The sequence below is a fragment of the Bos mutus genome, chromosome X (assembly GCF_027580195.1).
Source record: "Bos mutus isolate GX-2022 chromosome X, NWIPB_WYAK_1.1, whole genome shotgun sequence".
Classification (NCBI taxonomy): domain Eukaryota; kingdom Metazoa; phylum Chordata; class Mammalia; order Artiodactyla; family Bovidae; genus Bos; species Bos mutus.
This window is the reverse complement of record NC_091646.1, coordinates 91776943-91792916: the sequence shown is the minus strand read 5'-3', so window position 1 is coordinate 91792916 and position 15974 is coordinate 91776943. Positions and strand designations below refer to the sequence as shown.

The 15974-nt window shown below is 54.9% G+C and overlaps 1 long non-coding RNA gene across 1 annotated transcript; it reads right to left on the bottom strand.

The window, feature by feature from the left end:
* Positions 1-1248: 1248 nt before the first annotated feature.
* Positions 1249-14930, bottom strand: LOC138986393 (uncharacterized). The gene is made up of 3 exons (XR_011463240.1): positions 14680-14930; positions 6063-6161; positions 1249-2753 (listed from the first exon to the last, which is right to left on the bottom strand). It is a non-coding gene; the product is annotated as an uncharacterized lncRNA (long non-coding RNA).
* Between the last annotated feature and the right edge of the window lie 1044 nt (positions 14931-15974).

Below are 15974 nucleotides of genomic sequence, written 5' to 3'. Positions count from 1 at the left end.
GGTACTAGAACAAAACTAAGATCATGGCATCCGGTCCCATCACTTCATGGGAAATAGATGGGAAACAGTGGAAACAGTGGCTGACTTTATTTTTCTGGGCTCCAGAATCACTGCAGATGGTGATTGCAGCCATGAAATTAAAAGACACTTACTCCTTGGAAGGAAAGTTATGACCAACCTAGACAGCATATTAAAAAGCAGAGACATTACTTTGCCAACAAAGGTCCATCTAGTCAAAGCTATGGTTTTTCCAGTAGTCATGTATGGATGTGAGAGTTGGACTATAAAGAAAGCTGAGCACCGAAGAACTGATGTTTTTGAACTGTGGTGTTGGAGAAGACTCTTGAGAGTCCCTTGGACTGCAAGGAGATCCAACCAGTCCATCCTAAAGCAGATCAGTCCTGGGTGTTCATTGGAAGGACTGATGTTGAAGCTGAAACTCCAATACTTTGGCCACCTGATGCAAAGAGCTGACTCATTGGAAAAGACCCTGATGCTGGGAAAGACTGAGGGCAGGAGGAGAAGGGGACGACAGAGGATGAGATGGTTGGATAGCATCACTGACTCAATGGACATGGGTTTGGGTGGACTCTGGGAGTTGGTGATGGACAGGGAGGCCTGGTGTGCTGTGGTTCATGGGGTTGCAAAGAGTCGGACACGACTGAGCAACTGAGCTGAACTGAACTGAACAGTAATACATGGGAATGAGAGTACATACAAGCATAACATTTTAAAGCCCAAGTGAATGATACAGATAAAGAGTGCTGGGAATTCCAGAGGGAAAGAATGATCCCTTTTAGGATTAGAGTGAGGAGTAGTGGGAACCAAGAAAGTTTTCATGGAAAAGGAAGAAACTGAGATAAATCTTAAAGGAAGAGTTGGTTTCAGATGTGGCCTGGGGCCCAATATCCCAGGCATGCCACAATGAGTTCTCAAGCTCATATGTGTCAGGGACAATGCTCAGACTAGTTAGAGGGGAAGAGGAAGGTAAACAGAGTCAGCTCACAGAGGCTTTCAAGATCAAAAGATTCAGGGTTCTCACTCCACCTGATACAAGGGCTTACTTTACGGCTATACCATCATCAAGGCTCTGGTACTGATGGAGGGCCAGATGCATACGTCAAAGGGAAAGGATACAGAACCCAAAATATAACCACACTTTTACTGTGCAAAAGTTTTCTTTATTCTTATGTTGAAACATAACATTTTGTCCTTGTCATTTTCTATGAACTCCACGTTATCCTCCTATAGATGTTAGAAATACGCTTCTATTTTTCCTAAGGTTTTTTGTTGTTGTTATATTTAACTCTAACCCATCCAGAATTTGTGGGGGCAGGGTCTGGTGTGAGATCCAAATCCAAGTTAGTTATTTACACCAAGAACTTGTGCTAATGGCATTTTTAAAATAATTATTAAATATTAAATAAGGTGATTTGGTAGCTTTGTTTGTCACGGATTAAGTTCTCGTGGTGTTTTCAATCTCTTTCTAGAATCTTTCCTATTGAGTGGATCAATTTCCTATTTTAGAGTGAATTACATAGGATCTTGGTCATCACAGTAGTATATTCATTCACCCCTTCACATTTGTAGGGAATTTTGGAAAAAGACTCAGGATTCTACTTTGTGGGTAGGAAGAACCATTAGCAGTTTTTAAGCATGACTAACAAGCTTCTTATAATTTGGGTTAATCAGGGGGTAGTATGTGAAATTTAGAAAGTGAAGCAATAGATAAACAACAAGGATTTACTGTAATGGCACAGGGAACTATATTCAATATCTTATAACAAACTATAATGGAAAAGAGCACAGAAAAGAATATACATATATAAATGAGAAGATAAATATATACAGAGGATGAGATGGTTGGATAGCACCATCGACTCAATGGACATGAGTTTGAGCAAATTCCGGGAGATACTGAAGAAGAGGGAAGCCTGGTGTGCTTCAGTTCATGGGATTGCAAAGAGCTGGACAAGACTTAGCAACTGAACAACAACAAATACATATAAATACATACACATATATATATAAACTGAACCACTTTGCTATACACTTGAAACCAACACAATATTATAAATCAACTATGCATCAATTAAAAAGAAAAAAGAAAGTGGAACAGACCTGAAAGTCAGGAGGCAGGGTAGCAGTCTCAGACAATAAGACCTAAACACAGGCAGAGAAAGCAGAAAAGGACACAAAGCTATATTCAGAAAATCAGAACGTTAGTTATAAAAAAATCTTCCGAAGCGTGTACTCATGAATATTCATTCTCCAAATGAGGAAACAGAGGCCCAAGGAGGTGAAGTCACTTTCCCAAGACCACACAATGAATTAGAGCAGAACTGGGAACAGAACCCGGATATGTCAATTATACAAATGTTACAAGTAACAGAAATCCTGACAGTGGCCTGAGTAAAGAGTTAATTTTTCTCTTGCAAAAGAAGTCCAGAGGAACATATAGAATCCAGGGCTCATCTGTTCCTTATCCAGGACCTGAACTCTTCCTGTTCTTCAGGCCAGTTTCATCCTCATGGTCTCAAGATGGCTGCTGTACCTCCAGGCACGGGATCCAAGTTCCAGACAGGAAGAAGACAGAGGGATTAAAATTCTTCTCTTTTCACGGTTTTGCCCTATTTGGGAAGGAAAATCCTTCCCAGAGATTTCTGCTTACCTCTCCTTGAGCGGAACTGAGTCATATGGCCACCACCAGCTCTAAAGGAGCCTGGCAATTTGAGAACTTCACTATCTGGTCTCTGTGGTACAGAATGAGAAAGCAAAAGAGAGTTGGAATGGGTGTGAGTGAGACTAAGTAGAATATTTGACACCAGGTCCAGGCTCTTGGTATTTTATACTGACAGGGCTGGGGTAGGGAGGAAACAAGGTCACACACATTTATCTGGGCCGGAGCCAGGGAAGATGGCCACCTCCTCCTCAGATATTGATAAGATTTCATGAAAGACTTGGGACCTTAGGAATTGTTCAAAAGAAGGGAGTAGTGTGTGAAATTTAGAAAATGAAGCAACAGATCAACAACAAGGATTTACTGTATAGTACAGGAAACTATATTCAATATATTGTAACAAACTATAATGGAAAGAATCCAAAAAAAGAATATACATATATAAATGAGAAAATAAATATATACAGAGGATCAATGTTTGGTGGATGAGGGGAAAGGAAGCAATGTGATTCACGCCACAGCAAACTAACAATTACCAGGCACTTATTACCATGTGCTAAGCACTATTTCCAGCTCCAGGCTTGGGAAGTGTCTTGAAAGCAGAATATAGAAGATCAGATTAAGGGAATGGATGGGAGTCAGGAAAATGTCCTTGGAATGAGGGCAAGAAAACAAAACAGAAAACCAAAAGAAAGGAAGTTAATCTTGGGAGGATAGCTCGAGAGAGGGCTTGAGAGCAAGGCATGAAATCTTGGACGGGCTCCACCAGAAATAAAAGCAAACATTCTCCCCTGGCATCAACTGCAGAGAAGATGCCCCAGCATACTAGGTTCACTTCTGGGTGGGTCCTTTAGAAAGATGTAAAGAGGCCAGAAAAAAAGAAAGAAAGAAAGAAAGAAAACTACAATGATGATAAAGCTCCTTGGGGCAAGCACTGTGATATAGAGATCTGAGTTCCCATCCTGGTTCCCCACCTCTTGGATTTAACTTTTCTGAACCTGTCTGAGGGTAGTAACCTTTATGCTTCCCTAGGATGGCAGGTAAATTAAGACTCTCCTGGATGTCCCTTGAGATCCAGTGGTTGAGAATCCACCTGCCAATGCAGGGGACACAGTTTGAATCCCTGGTCCAGAAAGATCCCACATGCCACAGGGCAACTAAGCCCGGGCACCACAACTACTGAGCCCACGCTGAGTGCCCGTGCTCCCCAACAACAGAAGTCACTGTGGTGAGAAGCCGACACATCACAAGTAGAGTAGCCTCCACTCCCTGCAACTAGAGAAAGCTCTTGTGCAGCAATGAAGATCCAGTATAGCCAAAAATAAATAAATAAATAAAAATTTTAAAGACTCTCTCAGTTGCAAGTGACAGAAAACCCAGGTCCAAGTGATTTAAGCAAAGAAAGGGAATTTATTGGCACACATAACTAAAATATCCTGGGGCAGGGCTGGCTTCAGGTTCAACGGGATCCAGGGGTTCAAACAATGAAGAGTCTGTCACCTGGCTCTGGTCTGTCTTTGTTGGCTCTTACCTCAGGCTGTCAGCCAGCCCAGGCTTATAGCCTATCGTTTCAGTAACCCCAGTAGAAAGCGTGATTCTCTTTTCCACTAGAAACAGCAAGTTCTGAAATTGTCTCTCTGGGACCCACTCAGGTCACACACCCACCTCTGAACCAATCGCTGTGGCCATAGTGGGGTGAGGGGGCAGGTTCAAAGGCTCCTTTCATCCCACCTCTGTAGGCAGAAGACAGGGTCAGTCTCCTCCCACATAGCACCTGGGCTCAGTCAGAAAGCAGTGGTTCCCCCAGACAAAGCGTGGGTCCTGAATCTAGAAGGGGACCAAATGTTGAGCAAAGCTCAAGCTATCTACCACATCTGAGGAGCGGCCAACAAAGCCATAAACACCAAAACCTCCCAATCAATCAAAACCTGCCATTTCCCTGGATCCTGTCTTGAGGATGCCAACCCTACCTCCTTCCTGCCTTGTCAAAGAAATTGCCAGAATGTCTGAGCTGAAAAGGTCCTTTGAAATCACCTCCCCCCACACACCAGGGTGCAGAGGCGGGAAGGCCTGCCTAAGCACGCAGAGCTAGATCAGCTGCAGAATGGACTAGAAAAGACCTACAAAAATTCAGCCAGGCATTCTTTCGCTTCCTCCTGCAGCCTCTCTGGGAATGGTGTATAAAGGACAAAACAAAACCCTGGAGAATGTCACCAGAAATGGGAACAGGCCTGGCCAGCATGCTGTGATAGCTCAATGAAGAATTTCTAAAAAAAAAAAGAAGAAGAAGAATTTCTTGGTGGGGGTGGGGGTGGGAGATTCTCAAAAACTGAACGGTGCCAGGCTGCATAAAGGGCCAGGTTGCCTGCAGCCCTCAGCCCTGGATCGGAGACAGTGTGGCTAGGGACCGAGATGGTGGGATGGCATTTTTCCATGACAGGCTGATATGGGCTGCAGAGGGCAGGTCCAGGGCTGAAGAACCCCTTAGGGACAATCATGCAACAAACACCAATGAAAAAAGTTGGCTGAAGTTGCTCTGAGAAACCACACACCTACTTTCTGGTATCAGCAGCACCTCAAACTCTAACCTGCTCCCCACAATACGATATGCCTCCCCCAGCTCCCCGAGGTGGTCAAGTGTCCCCTTCATGTTTTTACCAAAAAGGGAACTGTGGCCCACTAGCCTGGTTTCCCTTTGATCTTTCTCTTTGCCACCAACATCCAGGCCTGGCAGTGCCACTTCTCAGAAACTTGGGGACACACTTAGGAAGCTTATCTGGGCAACATAGCCATGTCAGGGGGGTAGATTTCAGATGGATATGCTGGAATGTTCTTTATTACATGCTGCCTTCTTCTCTCCTTGTCTGTTTTTTTTTTTTTTTTTCAAAACAGGACTCAAGTGGGAACACCAAATGGCCTTAGACCCTAAGGAATTTCAAAGGATTATCATGATTACTTAAGCAAGGGTTTTCTGAAATTCCCAGCCAAGCGGGAGAGAGGATGAAACTTTTAAAGTTATACCCTTCCAGCGATTGGTTAGATAAGTGTGAGGCCTGAGCAAACAGACAAACCAGGAGCAACACTTCTCCCATTAACTCTTTCAAGGCCTAGAAAGCACAGGCTGAAGGCCTCCCCGTGTCCCCTGAGTCCCTGGCACTCTGTAATTTACCAAGACAAGCCTTGGTTCCCTAAATAGAAGTCCAGGATCCAATCCTTTCTTTGCTTTTACTCCTCCCAGGCCCCCCTAAACACTAGAGCTCCAGCCCTGCCAGGCCATGGCATTCTTCCAGGTGCAAAGCAGTCCCTTGGAGAAGGAAAGCCCTCATTTCCCAGGGGGTGAACAGCTATCTCTGGACTGGGTCCCAGGAATGCCCAACCTTACCTCGTTCCCTCCTCAGCCACCGCAGGGCTGGGCAGAGATGGTCAGAGAGGCCTCCCAGCTAGTGGGCACGAAGAACATCCCAGCTGCTGGTCACTGGAGCTGCAGAACCAGATAGAAAGGCTTGAAGTGGTGGCTGTTTGGCACATGCTTCACCTGGGTCGGAGGAGCACCTGAGAGGGAATCTCAGGCCACATACACGGCCAGAAGCTTTTGTTGGGAAAACTGCAGGAAGCAATACTGAGGTGAGAACTGGCCAGTGTACAAGCATGCTGGCATAGAGCAGGGAGCCCCACTGTCGGAGTATAAAGGCCAGGAGTCTCTGCTTTCACAATTGCCCTTCGAATTTGCAAATAAGAAAAAAATCCTACAAAAAGTGAGCCGAATCTGTATGAACCTGAGAGTTCAGGATCCAGCTTCCAGGCCTGCCTGGGTCTGGGGGCCCCTGGATGCTCTGTGAAGGGAGACTCAGCACTTGAAAATAAAAAGAAACGAGTTTTTAAAATTTTTTATTTTTAATAGATGCTTTTGAATTCTGGAAACAACCCCTAAATCCTATGAGTGCATCAGGACAGGAAGAAGCATTAAGTTTCCCAGAAATTCGCAACCCCCCACCCTGTGGGCCTTGACAATCTTGGATCCCTTGGATCCCCAAAAGGGGGAAAGAGTTTAATCAGCGCCTCTGCAGGCTTCCTAGGAATAGGCCCACCCCAAATCAGCCCTCAGCTTCCACAGACCACCTCCTGCCCTGGGAGAGGGCCGAGAGGAGCCTCAAGTCCCACGGCCGGGAGCCCCCAGAACCCGCCGCCGCCCCCGCGCCATTTCCACTCCTACGGGCGAGGGGGGTCAATGTCGTTCAAGTAATTTCTCTGCGAACACAAGATGGCAGCCTTAAATAAATGCAACCCTGCGCAGCTTTTAATCTTACACATCATTAAATTCCTAATTTACACATTATGTTTTCGTGGGCCAACCCATAACTCATTAGTGTTGAACTCACGAGGTATAAAGACCAACGCACGACGGGCGCCAGGGCGCCGTCACCTGCCTGGGTTAACAGTCCCTGCCCGGGGTGGGGGTGGGGGAGGACAGGGAGGAAGCTCGAGAGGGACGCCTGGGCGCCCGCCGGGCCGAGGCTGGGGCGCGGGCGAGCCCTGGGTGCCAGCCCCTGCGCCGCAGGACGCGATCGCAGCACTGCAGCCGAGAAAAGTGGTCGGGCCGGCTTCCTCTCGCCTCTACTGGGGCTCGTGCGCGCGCGCGCGCGCTCACACACACACACAAACCACAAACACACCGCACGCACACCCGCACATTCACACACCCGGGTGGCCGCGCAGGCCTCCTTGGCAGACATCTTCCTGTGGGAGGATTGCAAACGAGCCGTGAAAGCCAGAAACTACACGGGTTACAAACTCGAATCCCTAGCCGGCCCGGGCCCCCTTCTCCCACCTCCGACCCGGCCCCCTCTGCTCGGCGCGGGGCCAGGAACCCACCAAAGGGCAAAGCGCACCCGCCAGCCACGCGGAGAGATCCGGGGGCGCAGAGAGTGCCTGGAGTCCCTTCGCCCCTCGATCAGGGAACAGGCGGCCCAGTGTGCGCAGTCGAGCTCGATCTCGCCGAGCAGGGGTGGCCCAGGGAGACCCCCGAGGCGCGCGGGCTTCTGGGCTCGCCTGGGCCGAGGGTGGGGTGGAGGGTCTTGTAAGTCACCCGCCACCGGAGGATGGCCGCCCCGCCCCCCTCCAGGGAAAGCCGCTCTCGGGTGACCGATATCACCCGGGCGCAGCTGACTGCCCCAGGCCCGGGCCAGAGCGCACCCTAAGGAAGAGGGAGGCCGGGCCTGGAAGGGCCTGGAGGCCAAAGGAAGTGGCCCGCTCGCAAAAGGAAGGACCCAGGCGGGGGTGCCTAGGACGGCTGTCCAAGCGACGAGGGCCAGCACGCGCCTCGCCCTGCGCGGAGCCGGCCAAGCCCTGGAGGAGCTCTAAGACTTCCCAGCCAAAAGCCAGCTTCGCGCCGGCGGCGGAGTGGGAGGGAGGAGGCCCGGCGCGCGCCCCGCCCTCGCCGCCCGCGGTCACAGGGGCAATTACACTCCTCGCTGCAGACGGTTACCAGCTCGCCAGCGCATCCCTCTCCCGGTTCCCCTCGCCTCGCCTCCCCTCCCCTCCTGTGCCGAACTGCTGGCTCCATCTTAGCGAGCGCGGCCGGGAAGCGCGGCTGAGGCCAGCTGCCTCTGGGGACGTCGCGAGGCTGCTCGCACGCCGCGCGCCCCCCAGGTCGCCGGGGAGAGGCCTCCGCACCGCGCAGTGTGTCGCACTCGCGCCACAGCCCCGTAAGGGGTTGTCGCGGTCTCTTGAGGACCCCCTCTCCACGCGCTGCAAGACCCTTGCGACCGCGCTTTACCCCGCAACCCTGCCGCCAGCCAGTGCAGCCACCCTAGCGCTCCAAATCCCAGGCGCGCCTCGGTTCTCCATATCTCTTCCCCCGTCCAGCCCGTGTGCTACCCAAATGCCTACTGGACGCCTAGACCACTCCGAGGCCTTTGCGCTGCTAGGCCTGCCGCTGCACGCCAAACGCCCCTGCCCACTCCTCCCCCTACGGCTTATACTATTCTGAAAGGTGTCTTTGAAGCTGTGAATGAAAACGCAAGTTTTGAATTAAGAGCTTCATTTCCAAGTAACAGCATGTTTTGAGGCAAGTTTATTAATCTGTTTCCTCATCTGCAAAATGGGAGGAACGATGCCTCTGTAAATGCGCGACCGCGAGTTTTAAAGAAGATAGACGTGTATATTAACTGCTTGGCACAAAGAGTCCTGGTGGTTAGCATTAGCATTACCATATGGCCAGAACTGTAGCGGCATTAAAAAGTGAGGTGGCCTTTTTCCGATTAGGAATGAACCCCCGCGGAGCCCAGGGTCACAACTCTCAAACCGTGTTGAGTCCGAGCCACCGGCTAGGCCTGAAGGGAAGACCGAGGAGTCGAGGGGCAGCCAAGCGAGCGAATCATTCAGCCTTCCGCGTTTGCAAATGAATAGGGCTCTGTCTATGGCTTCCGCCATTCCCGCGCCAGGTCTGCAACGCCTGAGGCTTAAACCTGGCGCGGCGGTAAATTTAGCCTGAAGGCAGCGCCTCCTAAGGGGCGGGGAGGTCTCCTTGGAGGAAGAAAAGGGAACTGGGTAAGAAAATGGAGTTGCCTCTGGGAAGAAAAACCAGGGAGAGGAAACCTTCTGGGCCGCTGGCGGACCACTGACAAAAAGAAATCGGACGCAAAAGAAAGGCTCCCCCAGAAATTGGGCCACCGTGAGAGCAGTGAGACAGACTTCCCATCTGGGAAGGGCTGCCTACGGGTAATTGGGTTTGCTCGAGTTGCCTCTATAATTAATAAGTGATTTGACTTGGAGATTGGAAATAGTCGTTGAAAGGAAGCCACGGGCGTAGGGGTGCGTGGCCCCCAAGCCTCTCTCCGAAATGCAGTGACCGCGGAAGAGGACGGTTTAAGGAACACGAGGAATGCGATAATATTGGCATCTAACCTTCTAGTGTTTGAGTAATTCGTTGCTTAGCTACTTTGGATAGGCCATTATTTTGCAAACTGGAAACATTTGCAAGTGGTGATATTTTGCTCCTGCCTGACGCAGGGGCTGCAAACCTACCCCAGCTCTGCTGAACTCTTCGAAATATATATGCATAAATTGTTCCTAATGAGACCATCTGTTTTTTATGGCCCCTCTGGAAGCAGGAGGAACCCGAAGACTGCTCTGTCTTGCAGAAATCTGTGGCCAGGCAGGCCCGGGAAATAAATAGGGAAGATTAGAAGACTGTGAGTGATTTAATATGCGGACAGGGGGTTCGGTAGTCGAGGGGGTTCCCATTTGGGGGGACTGTGGGCTGCTTGGGGCATGAAGGTTCCAGCCAGTGGGCCTCCTAGAAGGCCCAGGCACTGTGCGGGTTTTCACAGCACACACAAACCTCGCTTTTCCATGCCTGGAACATCGCCAGAAGCACCACGAAAAACCACGAGCCCGCCAGCTACTCCCGAGGCCCAGGGCACGTACCCTGTGGTGGGTGGCCCGCGGCGTCGCCCTCTACCCAGGGCCTCCCCACCTGCAGAAGTGAAGGGAGCCGCGCCTGGGGCTCAGAGCCTAAGAACGCGCCTCGCTCACTCCACCCCACTCCCTGGAGGGAGCGCCGCGCTCACCAGGGCCGGTCCCAGAAGCTGAGCTTTTCTGCCCGGCGTGCGTCTGGCAGGCCCAGCGGCGCGGCCTGAGCCCACACCTCGGGTGGCAGGGCAAACACTTTTCACATTATCCGGTGGCTGTTAATTGGGGCAGCGCAAAAGACGCCGAGCCTACCCTCTTTGTGGAGGGGGTGGGGGTGGGGGGTGGGGGTCAGGAGTGGGCAGTGGGGGCTGCTTAATAATAGAGGGGCTGCCCTGGGGAGCCTCAGATATCGGTAACCCCCATGATTAATTCATAACTCTCCACTGCGCCTGGCACCGTCTCGGCTCTTTAATCGGTTCTGAATGTCAGCGAGGCTTCCCCGACAGGCTGAGCGCAGCCTTTTGAATGTGTTGAAAGTCGCTGCGCGCACACCAGGAGACAAAGTTGCCATCTGCTCCGGGGACCACGGCAACTGGGCGCTGGGAGGGGCCTTTCTCCCGCAGCTCCGGCTGCCCCGGGCGGCCTCCTCTTCCCGGCCGGCCCCAATCCTGCCCCAAAGCCAACATCCCCGCCCCCGCCCAGGGCGCACGCCTGATGGGAAACTCCGGCTCGCCGCGAAGTACAGTGCTGCGCCGGGGCGCGCGGGGAGCCTCGCGGTCACCCAGATTCAGGCCTATGCTAATGAGATTATGAACCGGGGTTGTTTGTGTGCGCGGACGTGGAAGGGGGGCCGATAAAGTGTGGAGCCGGGGATGACTTAGAGGGAGGAGGGGAAGCCCCGGGAGAACAAAGCTCCGGGCCGTCGGCCTCCAAAGAGTCGCCGAAGTGACCGCCACTAGCTCGTGCACGGGCGGAAGCGGGAGGGGAGGAGGGGAAGCCAGGCCTGAAGCGCCCTCGCGGGTTTAGGGAACGCGGAGAGGGCACGGGGGCAGGTGGGGGAAGGCTGAACCCGTAGCTAAACGTTTAGCCCTTCGGCTATTTTTTAAGGCCATGGATCTCAGGAAGGGGGGAGGGGGGTATCGAGCCCTAGAGAGGTAGGCGGGAGAAGCCCTGTCCCCCTTCTCCCCCTCCCCCTCTCCCGCAGCCAGCAGAGGGGGTGCGGTGACCCACCTTCCCGCTCGGGACCTGGGAGGGGACGGAGCCGCTGGGGTGGGGGGGTGGGGCGCCGACCAGAGCCGGCCGGGGCGTCTCGTGGCTGCGGGCCTGGGCTTCCGCACCCCCGGGCTCTGCGCGTCGCCGCTCCCGGCGGCGCCTAACCTCCCAACTGTAATTCCACACTCCCGCGAGCGCTAGGGCTGCGGAATCGTTTGAGGGAGTTGGAACTGCATCAGATGAGCACGCCGGGAGGTGAGATCGGGTAGAAAATAGACAAAACTTTGAGTTGTGCGCCGCTGCCCCCTCCACACACACAGACACACACACACACACACACATACACACATAATTTCCCTTCCCCCTTCACAGCCGCCACCTCCCCCACCCTCTCGATTCTTCAAGGTTTGCAGCCCAGTCCTGTCATATGGTTTTGTTTCTGTGCTGCTGCTTTTTTTCAGACACGAAAATTGGACACGTGGAGAATTAGCCCGGCTGGAGAAGCGCTGGGTGCAGACTCAAACAATGGTTTCCAGCAGCCAGACTAAGGCAGCACGTTTTCCCACCTCACCCCGTAATGACAGCGGCCTCGGGGTACAGTGGGTCCACTCCCCCCCCACTGCCGACTCCCTCCCCCAGAGCCTGGGAAGGAACCAGAGGGGGCTGCACTTTCTGCCGCCCCTTCCCCAGAGCACACCCCTGGGTGAGCCTGGACTGCCGGGTCTGAGATCATTGTACCTGAGGCCTTTGGGGACTTCCAAGTAAAGGGCCTGCTGTTTTTCCCTGGGAGACGCCACCCCCAAATAATGTGTAAAACCCAAGCAAGCTCCAGACTCCCTATCCTTTGGCAGTTCTACCCTCCCCAGGCTGTACTTTGCTAAGATGCTTGGACACCACCCCCCACCCGCATCTGATAAGCCAGTCTCCAGGTGGCTGGGCCTCTTAGGGCCGGCTTCCTTTAGCAATTTTCTTTTCCAGAGGCCCCATCCTCCACTGCAGCCCCAACCTTGGCCCTCAGCCTCTCTGTGAGCCCCCCTCCACTGCCCACTGCCATACACTGACAGTAGCCTCAGCTTCCCCACCACCAAAGGCTCAATGAGCGGCCTGTGTGTGCGCACACGCGCGCGCGCACACACACACACACACATCGCACAGAAGCTCTTGGCCTCCCGGAGCTGGTTTCCTCTTACAGGCTCCCGTCAGAGCTGCTGGGGCTGTGGCAACGCCTGCGGCTCCCTGTGCAGCCCTGGGTCTCCCTGCAGCGCTGCGAGCTGTGAATCTGCCTTCACGTCCCTTCCTGCAAAGGTCAAGCCATCTCCTTCTCTCACGTGGCCCCAGTTCAGTTCAAGGCTGCGGAGCTCCAACACTGCCCCTTGAAAATGGGAATGGGGTGGGCATGCGTGCAGGGGAGAGGTCAGCCCCCCAAGCCAACGGGCAGGGACCAAAGGGATTCAGGAAGAGCAGCGCTGCAAACAAACCCCAGAGAGCCCCTAAGGGTTTGCAGGCAGAGACTCAAGAGAGGGAGAGAAAACCAGGCTAAGGCTGTTTGGGCCTTGACTCCTAAGCAGTCCAGGGGCTACACTAGAGGAAGACCAGAAGAGACCCGGGTGTCTGTATTGTGTCCTGTGCCCTTCCTAGGACCTGCACTCTGCCTGCCCTTCTTCACTCCAAGCAGAATGGGCCAAGACTGCGAATTCAGTGGCCATGAGAGATCAAGTCAGCTGTGTCGTCCTCCCCCACCCCCACCCCCGGCCAAAGAGGGGCTCCAGAGAGGCCTTTCTGCCACCCCAACCCAAGAGAGGCTACTGAGCTCTGCAAGCTGCAGGAGGGGACGACTGCAACACCTCGCTGTGGAGAAAAATGAGAGGAAATGCCATTAAACCTACTTCCTCTGAAGAGCGCCACCCCCAGTTTTCTCTGAACTGCACCTTAAAAGTCAGGAGAGAGAACTCGTTAACCTTGGTTTGGTTGAACATTGCCAGCTTCCAGTCAACCGTAGGCCCCCCAAAGGTTTTGTAAAATGTTTCACCTAGCTCAGACAATTTCCTGCAGCCCCCTAACCGGACCACCCCACTTACTGAGCAGCTGCCAAAAGAGCAGGCTTCACTAAGGGCTGGCAACCAGAGGCCTTCTAGCCGCCTGGCTGGCCTGTACCCTCCACTCAGGAGTCTGGACAAGGCCCGTCCCAGAATCCAGAGAGAAACCGAGTCCTGGATAACCCCGAGAAGTGCAAAAAAACCGGAAGGAAGCAGCCCAGGAGAAAGAGTTAAAGACGCTCTTCTTAGCCGGTCTGTGTTGTCCGTGTGAATTTCTACCCCGCCCCCCACCAAGTCTCTACAATAGGCATGCGGATGTCTCACGTATCTGGGGTGCTATGCATTTTGAAGGGCGGCATTGTGGGAGGGGTGACCCCCTGTGTAAACCTGCCCCCGCCCCCCGCCCTCCACTTCCACCGGTTCACCGTTTTCCTCCGCATCAACTCACTAGGGAACAGAGCAAGCGGGAGTGGGAACCTTCGACTGCGCTGAGCCTCAACCCCTTTCCAAACGTGAGGCTCACGGGGAGAACTCCTGCTCTGCCCAGTTTCCACTCCCGCCTCCAGAATAACGAGCCGAAAACATGTGTACTGTAAATAAAGCCTGTCTAAATAAAGCACTCGGGTGAAGGCTGCCGAGAAAACACTCGGCATCGCTCTGTGTTCGGAGCGTGAGTCAGCTTCCCAGCTCCCGGGGAACAATGGGGACCTTGCCAAGGGTCCCCTTCTGTCGATCCCCAACGGCCCCCAGGCCCAATTAGGTGGCGGAGGCGCCGGCCCCTGGGGACCTTCGGCCTCGAGGTTTGGGAGGAGGAGGGGCGCTCCCGGCGGCCGAAGCCTGGGGTCCAGCCCCAGGATTAGCGCGCCGGGAATCCTTTTACCCGCAGCTGCCGCGGAGGGGTTGAGGGTTAAACAAACACGGAGCAGAGGAGCGAGCCTGGGGCGGTGTGGGGCTGCGGCCGGGAGACGGGTAGAGAATGCTGGGGAGCTCGCTACGGAGCCTCCCCGAACGGGGGGAGAGGGGAAGACGCCCCCTCCCAGTTCCCAAGCCCGGCTCTCGCCCACTCCGCTGGCCGCCTCTCCTCCGCGGCCTCCCAAGTCTCAGCGGAAACGATCGTAGCAGCTGCCAGTCACCCCACTCCTTTGAGTCCCCATAGGCCCATACACGTACACTGCCGCCCTCCCCTCCCACACACACACACACACACACGTGTGCTGAGGACTTGAGGAGGTCCGACCCCAGACTTCGCAGCGTGGGCGCCAAGGCCGAATGAAACGGCACCCCTTTGATGGAGGGCAGTGTTGGGACCCGTGGTGGCCTCTGCCCTACGTCTTCTACCTCGTCCTCCGGGCTCCGTCGCGGACCTGCGCACCACCCAGGAGGGTTCCGACTGGAGCGCTAGCCTCAGTTCTGGCGTGGGCCGGTGGTTTCCCCGCGCCTCGTGACTTTGAGGGTCAGCGATCCACCCGGCAGGCCCGCGGTTTCCGGAGTGGCGCGGCCAGCCCTTCCTCCCCGTCTCTCCGGCCAAGGCCGCCCTGGACCGCCCAACCTCGTCGCGCTCAGCCGCCGGCTCCCGGCCCCGAGCCGGGACCCGGGGGTGAAAGCAGCGAGGACCTCACCCACGCCCTGCGGACACGCGTCCTGCCGGGGCCGGTGTTGGCCCTCTAAGCTGCCTGCGATTGCCAAATCGTCGCTGGACGGGGGGGGGCGAGGCTTTGGGAATGGGGTTTGAGCTGGAGAAGGCGAGGAAAACAAGTGAAACGGGAGGGGCGGGGTGGGGTGACGGCTCATAAATCACCCAGCCCTACCCTCGGGCCACAACGCCGAGGCACCCCAGGCCCACAGGGGATGGAGGGTCACTCGGCCACTTCTGGCCGACCTCTGAGCTCTCCTGGAGCCAGCGCCCCACCCTGGGCTCAGGCTAGGACCAGCTCCCTGCCCGGATCGTAAACCACCCGCCCGATTCGGCGGGAAGCCACCCTTGGACGCAGCGCGCATCCGCCCAAGGGGAAGTTTATTTATAGCTTGTAAACGTAAAGGAAACCAGACCGCGCTGGCTCGCCGCGCTCGGGCTCCTACGCTCCCCACCTGCCCACCAGGGAGGGCGCGGCGGGAGGCGAATGGGGCGTCTCGGTTCTTTCCCTGCCTCCCCGCCCCCCCCGCTCCGCTCCCGGGGGAGAAGGGTAGGGTAGGGTCCTAAGAGGCTGGCAAGTCTTAAATTCCCCTCGGGGAGCCTGTCCAGTGCCCTGCAGGCTGGAGAAGGTGGAGATCAGGGCCCAGGCACCGGCCTGGTGAGGGTGGGGGCTGCCGAACTGTCCCACTTGGCACGCACTGGCGGGCAGGCGCGTCTGTTCCGCGCAGGATTCCGCAGCTCCCGCTCCGGGCCTGGGGAAGTCCTGGAGAGCCCGGGATGGGGGCGCTCCGGGAGCCTCTCGTAGGAAGGCGGGACGCTTCCTCGGATCCTCCCGAGCACGTGTCCTCAGCAGAGCAGGCAAGCGCTGCGCGCCTGGGGCTGCGATTCCCTGGTGACAGCGGCTTAGAGCGTTCCCTCCCCAGCCCCCAGCCCAGCCGTCGCCGCCTCTCCCGGGGAGCTCCAGGCTCCGGGGTGCGCTCGGGGCAGGCCCGAGGAACCG